Here is a 20028-nt window from a genome sequence, read left to right as displayed (position 1 = left end):
CTATTCACAATACACAGTTCAAGTGACTTTTACTTTTCTATGACATCACTGTTGCGAGTTGTACCTGATAAGAGTGTGGATTGCGCTGCTCTCCTTGGTAGACTCAGATTGACAATGGAGGATGACGTCTTTTCTCTGCGGAAGCCAGGACCATGCTTGGTGTGTGTGTGTATAAGGATATAACCTATATGCGCATATATTATAACCCCTAAACACTTCTCCGACTGGATACAGTTCAAGGATGAAGTGGTTCCACCTGGTTGATAATGGGAGATCCCAACTGGTAGTCCGCCTGTGAACAATTCCTTGTGTCTCTGAGGTGAATAGCTGAACGCTCAAGTGACTAGAACAAACAAAGTCTCATTTATGACTCTTAGCACTAGAGTTCATAGGTACGGCTCACCTTGAGAGTTCAAAGGGCTGGCCGCTAACGGAGAAGCTGGGAAGGAACTGAAATGGTACGAATACTGACGAGAACTAACTCAGCAACAAGTTCCACAAAAGTCTCTGAAATCCAATGAGCAAACAAATGCTATGTTGCACTTGACGAACTCAGTCGAGGAAACCCAAAACTGAAGGATAGTCCACTAGGAGTAGTCCGTAGCGGCTTACCTCACGACTGCTGAGGCGAAGGGTCAAAGTAGGACAAAAGCTGCGACTCCGGGATGACCCGAAACGGACTGTGAGGAACTGCCAAGTCGAATCTTCTCCGGAATGACGAAATCCAAAAGAACGGCAACCAGAATGGGAATCTTGAAGAGACTCTCCGGAATGCTGCCGCTCGCTTCAGTATGACGGTTGAAGTGCGCAGTACTCAGGGAAGGAGCGCACAAAATGGCCGCTCGAGTTGAGAAAGGCTAGAACGCTAACCTTGCGCTCGAGCGGCACAGCGCTGACTTGACCAACCGGGTATACCGTTCCTGCATCAATGAGTTTCTGCAACCACAGGAACGGTAATACCAAGGAAACTTCTTGAGTCTTATTCCTGGCAGTGGAGCACAGCGTGTTGACACCAGGGCGGGCTTGACAGTACCCCCCACCAAAACCCCCCTTCCAGGTTTCAAAGGGAACATCTTGTGGAAAGCTGTCACTAATCTGGGGGCATGTACGTTAACACTAGGCTCCCAAGATCTCTCCTCAGGACCATAACCTTTCCAATCTACTAAGTAGAACAATTTTCCCCTCTTAAGCTTAGAATCAAGAATTCTTTTAACCTCAAACTCTTCTGAAGGCTGGATCGATATTGGTGCTGGAGGGGTTTCCCGCCGTAGTTGAGGCGGACTTTTCTTGACCAAGGAAACATGAAAAGTGGGATGGATTTTCATCGTGCTGGGGAGTGAGACTCTAACACTGACAGGGTTTATCATCTTGACCACCGGGAAAGGGCCAACAAACCTCGGTTGGAACTTCTTAGTCCCCCCAAGCCTCATGTGTTTAGTAGAGATCCAGACCAACTCTCCCGCTTTCAACTGAGGACTGTCCCTTCTTTTACGATCCGCTGACCTTTTATAATTAGCTTTGGCTTTAGAAAGATTAGCAAAGGCCAACTGATAAGCTTGTTGTAAGTTTGATAGTACCTCTTGGGCAGCTGGAACCTCAATATCAGCTTTTCCTACTCTCATGTTTGGATGCCTACCGGAATTCAAAAAGAACGGGGAGAAACCTGTGGCAGAATGGACTGAATTATTGTACGCAAATTCCGCAGTACTAAGCAAGGAGGGCCAGTCGCCTTCCCGATCCATAAGGTACAAACGGAGGTATTGCTCCAAATCTTGGTTCACCCGCTCGGTCTGTCCATCCGTTTCCGGATGAAAACTGGTGGACAGGCGAGAATCCACCCCCATTCCTTTTAGAAAAGACCTCCAAAAACGGGACACAAATTGGGGTCCACGGTCCGAGATCACCACCTTGGGAATCCCATGTAACCTGACCACATGTTGGACAAACAAATCAGCTAATTGAGGAGCTGTTGGTAGGGATTTTAACGGAATGAAGTGACTCATTTTGGAAAACTGATCCACCACCACCCAAATCATTGTACTACCTTGACTGGAGGGGAGATCGACAATAAAATCCATGGAGATGGTATGCCAGGGGGAAGGGGCCACTGGGATGGGTTGGAGCAGGCCTTGTGGGAGTTGTCTCATGACTTTTCCTTTGACACATTGCTCACAAGTGGCTATGAACTGTCTTACCTGAGCTTCCATGCCAGGCCAAATGAATTCTCTCTTGATCAACTCCAAAGTCTTTGCAACTCCCTTGTGGCCAGCTAACAGATGGTCATGAAACTGCTGAATTATTCTGACTCGAAGATCTTCACTGGGAACAAACATCTTCCCAGACTGGTAAGGCTTCCCTTCCTTGACTTCACGATCAGGACCTTCATCCACCCAATCTTCAAACTTCTGCTGTGAAAATTCCACCCGAATCTTGTCTTCCAGATCGTCTTCCACAGAGGTGGCCACTATCTTTTCGGTGGGAATAACAAAACTCTTCTCCTGATGCTCAGCTTTGCTTCCAAATTCCAACCGGGACAAGGCGTCTGCTTTAGCATTTGCTGCTCCAGGCTTGTAGGTTAGGACAAAATCATAGTCTGCAAAGAAAAGAGACCACCTTAGTTGTCGAGGAGTTAAAGTTCGAGCTGACTTCAAAAACTGAAGATTTCTGTGGTCTGTGAATACGGTAATGGGATGTTTGGCTCCCAGAAGATAATGTCGCCAGACCTGAAAGGTATCCTTTACTGCTAATAACTCCTTATCAGCAATTGAATAGTTAATCTCAGCAGGGGTGAGTTTTCGTGAATGATAAGCAACTGGATGAAGCTGACCAGTGTTCTTGTGTCGCTGAGATAAAATTCCTCCAATAGCCAAATTCGAGGCATCTGCCTCCACGAAAAATGGAACATTCAAATCAGGATGCTGAAGGATGGGTGCGGTGGTGAATGCCTCCTTCAAAGATTGAAAGGCCTCTTCCGTTGTTGAATCCCACACAAATTTTTCGTTCTTCCGTAACAATTTAGTTATTGGACTCACCTTGCTAGAAAAGTCATGAATGAACCGTCTGTAGAAATTTGCGAATCCAAGGAAACTTTGTATCTCTTTGACGGATCGAGGAGCTGGCCAACCCTTGATGGCTTGCAATTTGGTGTCATCCATGTACACTCCTTCAGGAGACAGAATGAATCCCAGAAACTCAACCTTGGATGAGTGGAAGACACACTTCTCAAGCTTCACAAACAGCTGATTTTCGAGTAATCTGTTCAGAATGGCTCGCACATGGCTCACATGTTCTTCTCGACTATTTGAAAAAATCAAAATGTCGTCAATGTACACGACTGCGAAACGATCCATATATTCCCGAAGAATGTCATTTACAAAATGCTGGAACGCAGCTGGGGCATTGCAGAGCCCAAAAGGCATCACTTGGTATTCAAATAGTCCCAGCCGGGTGTAGAATGCTGTCTTCCATTCTTCTCCTTCTGCCATGCGAACCAAATGGTAAGCTCCTCTGAGATCTAGTTTTGTATAAATACATGCTTCCTTGACCTGGTCCAAGAGCTCCGAAATGAGGGGCAAAGGATAGCGATTCTTTTTTGTGACCAAATTGAGTGCTCTATAGTCAATGCAGGTTCGCAGAGATCCGTCCTTCTTAGGAATAAAAAAGAGCGGAGACGACACTGGGGACTGGGATGGCCGTATAAATCCATTGGCTAAATGTTGTTCGATGTATTCCTTGAGGTGTTCGTTCTCTGGTTCTGAAAGGGCATAAATGCGACTGCACGGGAGTGCCGCTCCAGGCTCCAAATCTATGCGACAGTCGTAAACACGATGAGGAGGTAACTTCTGCGCCTCCTGTTCATTGAACACCTCCTTCAAGTCTAGATACTCTTCTGGAATCTCTGGTATCTCCAAAGAGCAAATTGTTTGAACTTGATCCGCCAAACTAGAGGACATGGACTGCTGAAGTTCCCACGGAGAGGATGCCTTACAGTGTTCTTGACAATATTCCGATGACATCTCCAGAGTGCGCTTGGCCCAATCTATCTTGGGATTATGTTCAGTGAGCCAAGGCAGACCAAGAATTAGCTGAAACTGTGGAGCGTCAATTAAATTGAATCGCACCAAACTCCGGTGGCTCCCTGGACCGAATACGGTAATGGTCTCTGTATCTGCTACGATGGGCCCCGAAGACAGGTTTGTTCCATCAACTGCTCGTACCAACTCAGGCTTTAATTTCTTCTCGAATCGAATTCCCAAGGATTTAGCAAATTGAATATCGCAAAAGTTCCCAGTAGCTCCGGAATCAATCATGATTGAGACGTGATGGTGAACATCTTCTCCAAACTGAATTCTGCTGGACAGAATGAGATGGGGTGCTGCACATTGTAAAGTGTTAGCCAAAGACTGCGATTTTGGAGCTGACTCTTGTGTCGCTTCCACCAGGGCAACTCCGTCTACTGGTGGAGCCGATCTTTTACCATCGTAGACTTCTTCAGTCTCTTAGGGCATTCACGAACAAAATGGCCCGGCAGACCACAATACATACACAGTTTTCCTGCTCGACGCTTCTCTCGTTCTTCCATACTGAGAGGACCCCATATTGAGCCGATTTGCATAGGTTCCTCAGCCTGGGTGACTTCATGACTCTTACTGACTTCGGTTCGAGCTCGATCCAACCTTGGCGGGACTGACCTGAAATCCTTGCGTCTCTCACTCCGCCTCTCAGACTGGCGCTGATCGATGTGTAATACTAAATCGATCAACTCCGACAAATCCGTTGGTCTCTTGGGAATTTGAGCTAGACCATCCTTGAGCTCATCTTTAAGTCCTCTGTAAAAGATGGCGGCTCTCTTGGCCGCGGGCCAGCTGGTCTCAACGATGAGTTGATTAAATTGTGCTATGTAAGCAACCAACTCCTTATTGCCCTGTCTGAGATCCAACAATTCATTGTCGGTGGCCTGCGAAATGGTCCGCCTATCGAAAATACGTAGAAATTCTGCTTTGAAATCTTCAAACTTGTAGAGTACCGGATCATCTGCTGATACCAAGGGTAGAGACCATGCAGCTGCATCTCCACTCAGATAAGACAGAACAAAAGCCACCTTGGACTGATCCTCCTTAAACAAAATGGGTTTGCACAAAAAATGCAACGAGCATTGTGTCAGAAAAATTTGGGCCTTATGAGGATCCCCTTGAAACCTCTCTGGAGGAGCTAATGGAATAGTGGGTGACATGGCATGTACTACTTGGGTAGTTAACTCTGAGGAAGACGAGGAAGAAGCAAAACTCTGAAACTTTGATCTTTCGAAACTAGGATTGGGACTAATAGCTAACTCGTCTAATCTTTGCCGTAAATACCTAGTCTCCTGATTTGATTTCTTAATCTCCTCCTGAGTGTCGCTCAACTGTTTTTGCATACCCTCAAGCACTGAGGTCAAGGCCTTCATATCCCAACCCTCAGTCATCTCGCCCAGACAGAAGGCACAATGTGTCTATTGGCACTTCAATCTGTCAAGAGGACTAACCTGAACTCCTATGGTCTGTGGGGGCGATCAAGCGGGGGTCTTCAGAAGATAAGTTCCCAACTCCCAATTGCCCCTGCACCCAGAGTCCTCTGAGCCCAGGAACGAAAGGGAAAGGGGAAGTGGATGACAAACAAGAGAGGCTGCCACACCCTGGTGTCGTCTAGGTTTGGTTGTGTTGAGGACACCTGCAAAAGTAACCACAAATTAATACGTCCCTTCAAGGTGTGGAGTTCACTATTCACAATACACAGTTCAAGTGACTTTTACTTTTCTATGACATCACTGTTGCGAGTTGTACCTGATAAGAGTGTGGATTGCGCTGCTCTCCTTGGTAGACTCAGATTGACAATGGAGGATGACGTCTTTTCTCTGCGGAAGCCAGGACCATGCTTGGTGTGTGTGTGTATAAGGATATAACCTATATGCGCATATATTATAACCCCTAAACACTTCTCCGACTGGATACAGTTCAAGGATGAAGTGGTTCCACCTGGTTGATAATGGGAGATCCCAACTGGTAGTCCGCCTGTGAACAATTCCTTGTGTCTCTGAGGTGAATAGCTGAACGCTCAAGTGACTAGAACAAACAAAGTCTCATTTATGACTCTTAGCACTAGAGTTCATAGGTACGGCTCACCTTGAGAGTTCAAAGGGCTGGCCGCTAACGGAGAAGCTGGGAAGGAACTGAAATGGTACGAATACTGACGAGAACTAACTCAGCAACAAGTTCCACAAAAGTCTCTGAAATCCAATGAGCAAACAAATGCTATGTTGCACTTGACGAACTCAGTCGAGGAAACCCAAAACTGAAGGATAGTCCGCTAGGAGTAGTCCGTAGCGGCTTACCTCACGACTGCTGAGGCGAAGGGTCAAAGTAGGACAAAAGCTGCGACTCCGGGATGACCCGAAACGGACTGTGAGGAACTGCCAAGTCGAATCTTCTCCGGAATGACGAAATCCAAAAGAACGGCAACCAGAATGGGAATCTTGAAGAGACTCTCCGGAATGCTGCCGCTCGCTTCAGTATGACGGTTGAAGTGCGCAGTACTCAGGGAAGGAGCGCACAAAATGGCTGCTCGAGTTGAGAAAGGCTAGAACGCTAACCTTGCGCTCGAGCGGCACAGCGCTGACTAGACCAACCGGGTATACCGTTCCTGCATCAATGAGTTTCTGCAACCACAGGAACGGTAATACCAAGGAAACTTCTTGAGTCTTATTCCTGGCAGTGGAGCACAGCGTGTTGACACCAGGGCGGGCTTGACAAGAGGAGTCTCCACAGTCGATCAAATATTTCGACTAAACATCATATATTGGAAGACAGCACTGATCGAGGGCGGCACTCTGTACGCGGTCTTTGTGGACCTACGTGCCGCATTCGATTGGTTCCAAGGGCAAAACTGTGGGAGGTAATGGTCGAGCTGGGCGTCCCGGGAGATATCCTTGAAATCCTAATCAGACTCCACAAAGATAATTACGCACGAGTTAGGTGCGGGAAAGGTGGTAAGCTGACTGATAGGTTCCCCGTTCGCAGAGGGGTGAGGCAGGGTTGTGTGCTAGCCCCGACCCTGTTTTGCCTCTTTATGAACGGGGTGATAGAACATCTGAGGAGGATTAGCAACATCGAAGCACCAAAATTGAACGGCAGCAGGGTGCCCACAATCATGTTTGCGGACGACACCCTGCTGCTGTCCAAATAACCTATGGGGCTTCAGAGGGTCCTGGACGGATTCCTAGGCTTTTGCAATGAAAGGGGGCATGAAATCAACCCTGCAAAGACAACATTTATGTTTCTTAACCCTAAGGCCAACAATCGCCCAAATCCCCGCCAGGGCACAACATGTCTGGAAAGGGTGCATACAATAGAATATCTTGGGATAACCCTAAACCAGAATTTAACATGGTCGGCCCACATAACAAAAACTAGTATGAAACTATCAAAGCGGGCAGGAGGCTTCACGACAATCGCTAGGAAATCCCCACTTCGCCCGTTGGCACCTGCCATCCATATTTATAATATTTAACAACAAGGGGTGGTGATGGACAGAGTTTCTGAATTAAGCAGAATACTCTCACCCAGTCAAGAGATCAGGGCTGTATCCAACACCGTTTTTTAGTTCACTGCACCATCCCAGTTCAGAACCTGGCTATATGCAAATTAGTCTGTTCCTGTCCCAGTGCATGATGGGAACAGGGCAAACCAAACTACCAAGCCAATTCTTACACTGGGAAGGAAACAAGCTTCCGGGGACCAGTTTCTGGCATTTCAGCCGTCGTCGGCCCGGCTTGCTTGAATCCTGATGGTGCAATGAGCAAGGGACTCACATCTGAGTATACCCTTCCACGCTTAGGGTGGACAAAATATTTAACAACAAGGGGTGGTGATGGACAGAGTTTCTGAATTAAGCAGAATACTCTCACCCAGTCAAGAGATCAGGGCTAGATCCAACACCGTTTTTTAGCTCACTGCACCATCCCAGTTCAGAACCTGGCTATATGCAAATTAGTCTTTTCCTGTCCCAGTGCATGATGGGAACAGGGCAAACCAAACTACCAAGCCAATTCTTACACTGGGAAGGAAACAAGCTTCTGGGGACCGGTTTATGGCATTTCAGCCGTCGTCGGCCCGGCTTGCTTGAATCCTGATGGTGCAATGAGCAAGGGACTCACATCTGAGTGTACCCTTCCACGCTTAGGGTGGACAAAATATTTAACAACAAGGGGTGGTGATGGACAGAGTTTCTGAATTAAGCAGAAAACTCTCACCCAGTCAAGAGATCAGGGCTAGATCCAACACCGTTTTTTAGCTCACTGCACCATCCCAGTTCAGAACCTGGCTATATGCAAATTAGTCTGTTCCTGTCCCAGTGCATGATGGGAACAGGGCAAACCAAACTACCTAGCCAATTCTTACACTGGGAAGGAAACAAGCTTCCGGGGACCGGTTTCTGTCATTTCAGCCGTCGTCGGCCCGGCTTGCTTGAATCCTGATGGTGCAATGAGCAAGGGACTCACATCTGAGTATGCCCTTCCACGCTTAGGGTGGACAAAATATTTAACAACAAGGGGTGGTGATGGACAGAGTTTCTGAATTAAGCAGAATACTCTCACCCAGTCAAGAGATCAGGGCTAGATCCAACATCGTTTTTTAGCTCACTGCACAATCCCAGTTCAGAACCTGGCTATATGCAAATTAGTCTGTTCCTGTCCCAGTGCATGATGGGAACAGGGCAAACCAAACTACCAAGCCAATTCTTACACAGGGAAGGAAACAAGCTTCCGGGGACCGGTTTCAGGCATTTCAGCCGTCGTCGGCCCGGCTTGCTTGAATCCTGATGGTGCAATGAGCAAGGGACTCACATCTGAGTATACCCTTCCACGCTTAGGGTGGACAAAATATTTAACAACAAGGGTTGGTGATGGACAGAGTTTCTGAATTAAGCAGAATACTCTCACCCAGTCAAGAGATCAGGGCTAGATCCAACACCGTTTTTTAGCTCACTGCACCATCCCAGTTCAGAACATGGCTATATGCAAATTAGTCTGTTCCTGTCCCAGTGCATGATGGGAACAGGGCAAACCAAACTACCAAGCCAATTCTTACACTGGGAAGGAAACAAGCTTCCGGGGACCGGTTTCTGGCATTTCAGCCGTCGTCGGCCCGGCTTGCTTGAATCCTGATGGTGCAATGAGCAAGGGACTCACATCTGAATATACCCTTCCACGCTTAGGGTGGACAAAATATTTAACAACAAGGGGTGGTGATGGACAGATTTTCTGAATTAAGCAGAATACTCTCACCCAGTCAAGAGATCAGGGCTAGATCCAACACCGTTTTTTAGCTCACTGCACAATCCCAGTTCAGAACCAGGCTATGTGCAAATTAGTCTGTTCCTGTCCCAGTGCATGATGGGAACAGGGCAAACCAAACTACCAAGCCAATTCTTACACTGGGAAGGAAACAAGCTTCCGAGGACCGGTTTCTGGCATTTCAGCCCTCGTCGGCCCGGCTTGCTTGAATCCTGATGGTGCAATGAGCAAGGGACTCACATCTGAGTATACCCTTCCACGCTTAGGGTGGACAAAATATTTAACAACAAGGGGTCGTGATGGACAGAGTTTCTGAATTAAGCAGAATACTCTCACCCAGTCAAGAGATCAGGGCTAGATCCAACACCGTTTTTTAGCTCACTGCACCATCCCAGTTCAGAACCTGGCTATATGCAAATTAGTCTGTTCCTGTCCCAGTGCATGATGGGAACAGGGCAAATCAAACTACCAAGCTAATTCTTACACTGGGAAGGAAACAAGCTTCCGGGGACCAGTTTCTGGCATTTCAGCCGTCGTCGGCCCGGCTTGCTTGAATCCTGATGGTGCAATGAGCAAGGGACTCACATCTGAGTATACCCTTCCACGCTTAGGGTGGACAAAATATTTAACAACAAGGGGTGGTGATGGACAGAGTCTCTGAATTAAGCAGAATACTCTCACCCAGTCAAGAGATCAGGGCTAGATCCAACACCGTTTTTTAGCTCACTGCACCATCCCAGTTCAGAACCTGGCTATATGCAAATTAGTCTGTTCCTGTCCTAGTGCATGATGGGAACAGGGCAAATCAAACTACCAAGCTAATTCTTACACTGGGAAGGAAACAAGCTTCCGGGGACCGGTTTCTGGCATTTCAGCCGTCGTCGGCCCGGCTTGCTTGAATCCTGATGGCGCAATGAGCAAGGGACTCACATCTGAGTATACCCTTCCACGCTTAGGGTGGACAAAATATTTAACAACAAGGGGTGGTGATGGACAGAGTTTCTGAATTAAGCAGAATACTCTCACCCAGTCAAGAGATCAGGGCTAGATCCAACACCGTTTTTTAGCTCACTGCACCATCCTAGTTCAGAACCTGGCTATATGCAAATTAGTCTGTTCCTGTCCCAGTGCATGATGGGAACAGGGCAAACCAAACTACCTAGCCAATTCTTACACTGGGAAGGAAACAAGCTTCCGGGGACCGGTTTCTGGCATTTCAGCCGTCGTCGGCCCGGCTTGCTTGAATCCTGATGGTGCAATGAGCAAGGGACTCACATCTGAGTATGCCCTTCCACGCTTAGGGTGGACAAAATATTTAACAACAAGGGGTGGTGATGGACAGAGTTTCTGAATTAAGCAGAATACTCTCACCCAGTCAAGAGATCAGGGCTAGATCCAACACCGTTTTTTAGCTCACTGCACAATCCCAGTTCAGAACCTGGCTATATGCAAATTAGTCTGTTCCTGTCCCAGTGCATGATGGGAACAGGGCAAAACAAACTACCAAGCCAATTCTTACACAGGGAAGGAAACAAGCTTCCGGGGACCTGTTTCTGGCATTTCAGCCGTCGTCGGCCCGGCTTGCTTGAATCCTGATGGTGCAATGAGCAAGGGACTCACATCTGAGTATACCCTTCCACGCTTAGGGTGGACAAAATATTTAACAACAAGGGTTGGTGATGGACAGAGTTTCTGAATTAAGCAGAATACTCTCACCCAGTCAAGAGATCAGGGCTAGATCCAACACCATTTTTTAGCTCACTGCACCATCCCAGTTCAGAACCTGGCTATATGCAAATTAGTCTGTTCCTGTCCCAGTGCATGATGGGAACAGGGCAAACCAAACTACCAAGCCAATTCTTACACTGGGAAGGAAACAAGCTTCCGGGGACCGGTTTCTGGCATTTCATCCGTCGTCGGCCCGGCTTGCTTGAATCCTGATGGTGCAATGAGCAAGGGACTCACATCTGAATATACCCTTCCACGCTTAGGGTGGACAAAATATTTAACAACAAGGGGTGGTGATGGACAGAGTTTCTGAATTAAGCAGAATACTCTCACCCAGTCAAGAGATCAGGGCTAGATGCAACACCGTTTTTTAGCTCACTGCACAATCCCAGTTCAGAACCTGGCTATATGCAAATTAGTCTGTTCCTGTCCCAGTGCATGATGGTAACAGGGCAAACCAAACTACCAAGCCAATTCTTACACTGGGAAGGAAACAAGCTTCCGGGGACCGGTTTCTGGCATTTCAGCCGTCGTCGGCCCGGCTTGCTTGAATCCTGATGGTGCAATGAGCAAGGGACTCACATCTGAGTATACCCTTCCACGCTTAGGGTGGACAAAATATTTAACAACAAGGGGTGGTGATGGACAGAGTTTCTGAATTAAGCAGAATACTCTCACCCAGTCAAGAGATCAGGGCTAGATCCAACACCGTTTTTTAGCTCACTGCACCATCCCAGTTCAGAACCTGGCTATATGCAAATTAGTCTGTTCCTGTCCCAGTGCATGATGGGAACAGGGCAAACCAAACTACCAAGCCAATTCTTACACTGGGAAGGAAACAAGCTTCTGGGGACTGGTTTCTGGCATTTCAGCCGTCGTCGGCCCGGCTTGCTTGAATCCTGATGGTGCAATGAGCAAGGGACTCACATCTGAGTATACCCTTCCACGCTTAGGGTGGACAAAATATTTAACAACAAGGGGTGGTGATGGACAGAGTTTCTGAATTAAGCAGAATACTCTCACCCAGTCAAGAGATCAGGGCTAAATCCAACACTGTTTTTTAGGTCACTGCACCATCCCAGTTCAGAACCTGGCTATATGCAAATTAGTCTGTTCCTGTCCCAGTGCATGATGGGAACAGGGCAAACCAAACTACCAAGCCAATTCTTACACTGGGAAGGAAACAAGCTTCCGGGGACCGGTTTCTGGCATTTCAGCCGTCGTCGGCCCGGATTGCTTGAATCCTGATGGTGCAATGAGCAAGGGACTCACATCTGAGTATACCCTTCCACGCTTAGGGTGGACAAAATATTTAACAACAAGGGGTGGTGATGCACAGAGTTTCTGAATTAAGCAGAATACTCTCACCCAGTCAAGAGATCAGGGCTAGATCCAACACCGTTTTTTAGCTCACTGCACCATCCCTGTTCAGAACCTGGCTATATGCAAATTAGTCTGTTCCTGTCCCAGTGCATGATGGGAACAGGGCAAACCAAACTACCAAGCCAATTCTTACACTGGGAAGGAAACAAGCTTCCGGGGACCGGTTTCTGGCATTTCTGCCGTCGTCGGCCCGGCTTGCTTGAATCCTGATGGTGCAATGAGCAAGGGACTCACATCTGAGTATACCCTTCCACGCTTAGAGTGGACAAAATATTTACCAACAAGGGGTGGTGATGGACAGAGTTTCTGAATTAAGCAGAATACTCTCACCCAGTCAAGAGATCAGGGCTAGATCCAACACCGTTTTTTAGCTCACTGCACCATCCCAGTTCAGAACCTGGCTATATGCAAATTAGTCTGTTCCTGTCCCAGTGCATGATGGGAACAGGGCAAACCAAACTACCAAGCCAATTCTTACACTGGGAAGGAAACAAGCTTCCGGGGACCGGTTTCTGGCATTTCAGCCATCGTCGGCCCGGCTTGCTTGAATCCTGATGGTGCAATGAGGAAGGGACTCACATCTGAGTATACCCTTCCTCGCTTAGGGTGGACAAAATATTTAACAACAAGGGGTGGTGATGGACAGAGTTTCTGAATTAAGCAGAATACTCACACCCAGTCAAGAGATCAAGGCTAGATCCAACACCGTTTTTTAGCTCAGTGCACCATCCCAGTTCAGAACCTGGCTATATGCAAATTAGTCTGTTCATGTCCAAGTGCATGATGGGAACAGGGCAAACCAAACTACCAAGCCAATTCTTACACTGGGAAGGAAACAAGCATCCGGGGACCGGTTTCTGGCATTTCAGCCGTCGTCGGCCCGGCTTGCTTGAATCCTGATGGTGCAATGAGCAAGGGACTCACATCTGAGTATACCCTTCCACGCTTAGGGTGGACAAAATATTTAACAACAAGGGGTGGTGATGGACAGAGTTTCTGAATTAAGCAGTATACTCTCACCCAGTCAAGAGATCAGGGCTAGATCCAACACCATTTTATAGCTCACTGCACCATCCCAGTTCAGAACCTGGCTATATGCAAATTAGTCTGTTCCTGTCCCAGTGCATGATGGGAACAGGGCAAACCAAACTACCAAGCCAATTCTTACACTGGGAAGGAAACAAGCTTCCGGGGACCGGTTTCTGGCATTTCAGCCATCGTCGGCCCGGCTTGCTTGAATCCTGATGGTGCAACGAGCAAGGGACTCACATCTGAGTATACCCTTCCACGCTTAGGGTGGACAAAATATTTAACAACAAGGGGTGGTGATGGACAGAGTTTCTGAATTAAGCAGAATACTCTCACCCAGTCAAGAGATCAGGGCTAGATCCAACACCGTTTTTTAGCTCACTGCAGCATCCCAGTTCAGAACCTGGCTATATGCAAATTAGTCTGTTCCTGTCTTAGTGCATGATGGGAACAGGGCAAACCAAACTAACCTTGCTCACTGCACCATCAGGATTCAAGCAAGCCGGGCGGACGACGGCTGAAATGCCAGAAACCAGTCCCCGGAAGCTTGTCTTCTTTCCAGTGAAGAATTGGCTTGGTAGTCTGGTCTGCCCTGTTCCCATGATGCACTGGGCCAGGGACAGACTAATTTGCATGTAGCCAGGTTCTGAGCTGGTATGGTGCAGTGAGCTAAAAAACTGTGATGGATCAAGCCCTGATCTTTGGACTGGGTAAGAGTGGTCTGCTTAATTCAGACACTCTGTTCATCGCCACCCCCTTTTCTGAATCGTTTTTGGCCACTATAGGTGTGGCAGGGTATACTCATACATGAGTCCCTTGCTCACTGCACCATCAGGATTCAAGCAAGCCCGGCCGACGACGGCTGAAATGCCAGAAACCAGTCCCCGGAAGCTTGTCTTCTTTCCAGTGAAGAATTGGCTTGGTAGTCTGGTCTGCCCTGTTCCAATGATGCACTGGGCCAGGGACAGACTAATTTGCATGTAGCCAGGTTCTGAGCTGGGATGGTGCAGTGAGCTAAAAAACGGTGATGGAGCAAGCCCTGATCTTTGGACTGGGTAGGAGTGGTCTGCTTAATTCAGACACTCTGTTCATCACCACCCCTTTTCTGACTCCTTTTTGGCCACTATAGGTGTGGCAGGGTATACTCAGACATGAGTCCCTTGCTCACTGCACCATCAGGATTCAAGCAAGCCGGGCCGACGACGGCTGAAATGCCAGAAACCAGTCCCCGGAAGCTTGTCTTCTTTCCAGTGAAGAATTGGCTTGGTAGTCTGGTCTGCCCTGTTCCCATGATGCACTGGGCCAGGGACAGACTAATTTGCATGTAGCCAGGTTCTGAGCTGAGATTGTGCAGTGAACTAAAAAACGGTGATGGATCAAGCCCTGATCTTTGGACTGGGTAAGAGTGGTCTGCTTAATTCAGACACTCTGTTCATCACCACCCCCTTTTCTGAATCGTTTTTGGCCACTATAGGTGTGGCAGGGTATACTCAGACATGAGTCCCTTGCTCACTGCACCATCAGGATTCAAGCAAGCCGGGCTGACGACGGCTGAAATGCCAGAAACCAGTCCCCGGAAGCTTGTCTTCTTTCCAGTGAAGAATTGGCTTGGTAGTCTGGTCTGCCCTGTTCCCATGATGCACTGGGCCAGGGACAGACTAATTTGCATGTAGCCAGGTTCTGAGCTGGTATGGTGCAGTGAGCTAAAAAACTGTGATGGATCAAGCCCTGATCTTTGGACTGGGTAAGAGTGGTCTGCTTAATTCAGACACTCTGTTCATCGCCACCCCCTTTTCTGAATCGTTTTTGGCCACTATAGGTGTGGCAGGGTATACTCAGACATGAGTCCCTTGCTCACTGCACCATCAGGATTCAAGCAAGCCCGGCCGACGACGGCTGAAATGCCAGAAACCGGTCCCCGGAAGCTTGTCTTCTTTCCAGTGAAGAATTGGCTTGGTAGTCTGGTCTGCCCTGTTCCCATGATGCACTGGGCCAGGGACAGACTAATTTGCATGTAGCCAGGCTCTGAGCTGGGATGGTGCAGTGAGCTAAAAAACGGTGATGGAGCAAGCCCTGATCTTTGGACTGGGTAGGAGTGGTCTGCTTAATTCAGACACTCTGTTCATCACCACCCCTTTTCTGAATCCTTTTTGGCCACTATAGGTGTGGCAGGGTATACTCAGACATGAGTCCCTTGCTCACTGCACCATCAGGATTCAAGCAAGCCGGGCCGACGACGGCTGAAATGCCAGAAACCGGTCCCCGGAAGCTTGTCTTCTTTCCAGTGAAGAATTGGCTTGGTAGTCTGGTCTGCCCTGTTCCCATGATGCACTGGGCCAGGGACAGACTAATGTGCATGTAGCCAGGTTCTGAGCTGGGATTGTGCAGTGAACTAAAAAACGGTGATGGATCAAGCCCTGATCTTTGGACTGGGTAAGAGTGGTCTGCTTAATTCAGACACTCTGTTCATCACCACCCCCTTTTCTGAATCGTTTTTGGCCACTATAGGTGTGGCAGGGTATACTCAGACATGAGTCCCTTGCTCACTGCACCATCAGGATTCAAGCAAGCCGGGCCGACGACGGCTGAAATGCCAGAAACCGGTCCCCGGAAGCTTGTCTTCTTTCCAGTGAAGAATTGGCTTGGTAGTCTGGTCTGCCCTGTTCCCATGATGCACTGGGCCAGGGACAGACTAATTTGCATGTAGCCAGGTTCTGAGCTGGGATGGTGCAGTGAGCTAAAAAACGGTGATGGATCAAGCCCTGATCTTTGGACTGGGTAAGAGTGGTCTGCTTAATTCAGACACTCTGTTCATCACCACCCCCTTATCTGAATCAATTTTGGCCACTATAGGTGTGGCAGGGTATACTCAGACATGAGTCCCTTGCTCACTGCACCATCAGGATTCAAGCAAGCCGGGCCGACGACGGCTGAAATGCCAGAAACCGGTCCCCGGAAGCTTGTCTTCTTTCCAGTGAAGAATTGGCTTGGTAGTCTGGTCTGCCCTGATCCCATGATGCACTGGGACAGGGACAGACTAATTTGCATGTAGCCAGGTTCTGAGCTGGGATGGTGCAGTGAGCTAAAAAACGGTGATGGATCAAGCCCTGATCTTTGGACTGGGTAAGAGTGGTCTGCTTAATTCAGACACTCTGTTCATCACCACCCCCTTTTCTGAATCGTTTTTGGCCACTATAGGTGTGGCAGGGTATACTCAGACATGAGTCCCTTGCTCACTGCACCATCAGGATTCAAGCAAGCCGGGCCGACGATGGCTGAAATGCCAGAAACCGGTCCCCGCAAGCTTGTCTTCTTTCCAGTGAAGAATTGGCTTGGTAGTCTGGTCTGCCCTGTTCCCATGATGCACTGGGCCAGGGACAGACTAATTTGCATGTAGCCAGGTTCTGAGCTGGGATGGCGCAGTGAGCTAAAAAACGGTGATGGATCAAGCCCTGATTTTTGGACTGGGTAAGAGTGGTCTGTTTAATTCAGACACTCTGTTCATCACCACCCCCTTTTCTGAATCATCCATATTTATAAAGCCCAGGCTCGGGGGGGAATCATCTATGGAGGTGAGTTGTGGGGCCACACCTCGACACACACTATTCGAACCATAGAAAACAAATTTATCAGACAGCTGGTTGCCCTCCCCCCCAAGTACTCCACTTCTCGCACTGAGACTAGACCTGGCTTTGAGACCTATCACGGAAGAACTAGGCCTCAAACCCCTGACCTACTGGCGTCGCCTCTGGAGTAGTCAGGATCTTGCCAACTACAGAGCGGAACTCCAGGAATTTCTCATGTTACCTAATGCCACCAAAATCCCTTGGCTAAAGTATATAAGGAGAATGTGTGTGACTCTTGGAGTGCCTGACTTATGGTCGGATCCGGAAAGTGCGTGTACAAGGATCTCCAGAAAAGCATTGTCCACTTTGTTCTACAACTACATGCTCCAAAAAACACTGGATACTACTCGGGAGGGGTCCTTAACTGATCTCCTCATCAAAATTAAAGATTTGTACAGCCATGAATGTGTTTTGGATGGCATGACACCGGTTGGCCTGATGGCCTGACCTGTTCGGAAGAGGTCGCTCCCCCCCACGCTCCCAAGGCTTGGTGGCTTCGTGACAAAAGAGCGCCTGATAGCTGTCCCGCGGTATCGTAGCGCCTTCCAGCTGAATCCACAGCGCGACCTTTCCCCCGCGTTACTGCCGCTGCCTGCATTGCTCGTTTTTTTTCGCATATCGTTTGGAATTTGTGCATTGTGCGTTTTGACATCTCTGTATTGAGCTGTTAAGGCTGCGCATTGTTTTTAGAAGAGTACTTGACTATTTGCCCGATTGTGCCTCTGTTTACCCCCCAGGCTCGCCCAGTTTCGTTTTCCCCTACTTGCAGCCATTTTGTTGTTTGTTGTGCTTCCTAGGCCGTAGCTCCACCCCGTGCCCGCCTCCCAGCTGACCCTGCCTCGCCCTTCCCCCCAACACCTAAATATGACAGATGTCTTTCCGCGCAGCGTTCACGCGCAGCGATCGCGCCCCATGCGCGCCGAAGGTGCGCCAAAGGTAAGCCTGTCTACGCCCGTCCGTGCCTGGACCGCGCCCAGCGCCAGACCCCCTGGTCCTCGCTACACCCACCCCACTCGCTTAACATATGACGCCGCGACTCTCCTTGCCCTTAACCCCGGATGCATACCTCAATGCTACGTAGCTGCCCCAGGATGCACCCACAGTCCCTTCGCCTGCCACTCCTGCAAGTTTACCAGCATCAAGACCCACACCAAATCCACTAACCCCAAACACAGCTCCGACCCTAATCACCTGAAGTGCATCCTGCTGAACACCCGCTCGGTCCACAGACACGCCACAGAACTCTGGGACCTACTCGACACTGCTTCTCCGGACGTCGCCTTCCTTACAGAAACCTGAATGAATACATCATCAACTCCCGACATTGCCATAGCCATCCCAGACACTTACAAGATCATCCAAAAAGACCGCGCCAATCAAACAGGAGGAGGCATCGCCATCGTCCATAAGAACACCATCAGAATCACGACCAGCTCCGACGATAACCTTGCAACCGCCGAACACCTCCACTTCCAGATCCACACCGACCCCAGGACCACACTTAGAGGCACCGTCATCTACAGGCCTCCAGGAACCCGTAAACAATTCAGCGAAGACATCACTGACTTCATCAGCCCATATGCCCTCGCCTCCGAGAACTACATTCTACTGGGAGACCTCAACTTCCACCTGGAAAATAAAAACAACAACAACACCACCACCCTTCTGGACAACATGGCCAATCTCGTACTCAAACAACTTGTTGACACTCCCACCCATGTAGCCGAACATACGCTCGACCCAATCTTCACCTCCAGCAAACACATCTCCTTCGATCGTACCACAGCTCTCCATTGGACGGACCATAGCTGTGTTCATTTCAGCTACAAAACTACCTCGACCCACAACCCCCCACCACCTATTCCCCGAAGAAACTGCAAAAAAATCACCACCGACCAACTCCTCACATCGCTCAACCTAAACCCTCCCGCCCTCTCATCGGACCCAAACCAAGCTGCCACCAAACTCAAACAATGGATCACTTACAGCGTTGAAGAATTAGCACCCTTGAAAAACCACCAAACCCAACAGGGTAGCAAAATGGCCCCCCGGTTCAACGACGACCTTAAGAAATCCAAGAAACTATGCCGTACTCTCGAGAAAACATGGAGAAAAAACCCAACCACTGACAACCTGGCCACCTTCAAGAACGCCACCCGCAAACACCACCAACTGATCCGATCCACCAAGAAATCAGCACTCAAGGATCGACTCGACAACAACGCCCATAACAGCAAGGAACTATTCAACATCGTCAAAGAATTCACCAACTCCACCGCAGCCTCAAACGACATTACTCCCTCCCAAGACCTCTGCGACTCGTTATCCTCCTTCTTCTACAACAAAATTGCCGACATACATAACAGCTTCGAGAGCATTTCCAAAGAACAATCCTCTCCACCCACCTCCGAACCTATACCGCCCTCCAACAACCTCAACACCTGGAACCCAATCACCACCGAAGACACCATCCGCCTAATGAACTCCATCCATTCTGGCTCGCCAACCGACCCCTGTCCCCATCACATCTTCAACAAAGCAGACTCCATCATCGCACCCCATCTCCGTGATGTCATCAACTGCTCCTTCAACTCCGCTACCTTCCCAGAAAGCTGAAAACACGCCGAACTCAGCGCCCTCCTGAAGAAACCCACAGCAGACCCCTCTGAACTTAAAAATTACCGCCCCATATCCCTCCTCCCATTCCCTGCCAAAGTCATTGAGAAAGCCGTCAATAGCCAGCTCGCCGCCTTCCTTGAATCCAACAACTCCCTCGACCCATCACAGTCCGGCTTTCGAGCCAAACACAGCACCAAAACCGCCCTCATTGCAGCAACAGACGACATCTAAAACACTACTGGACAACGGAGAAACAGTGGCCCTCATCCTACTTGACCTCTCCGCCGCCTTCGACACAGTTTGACATAGCAC

Source organism: Lissotriton vulgaris, chromosome 3_1 (genome assembly GCF_964263255.1).
Source record: "Lissotriton vulgaris chromosome 3_1, aLisVul1.2, whole genome shotgun sequence".
Taxonomy (NCBI): Eukaryota; Metazoa; Chordata; class Amphibia; order Caudata; family Salamandridae; genus Lissotriton; species Lissotriton vulgaris.
The sequence above is the reverse complement of the archived record's forward strand: the minus strand, read 5'-3'. Positions refer to the sequence as shown.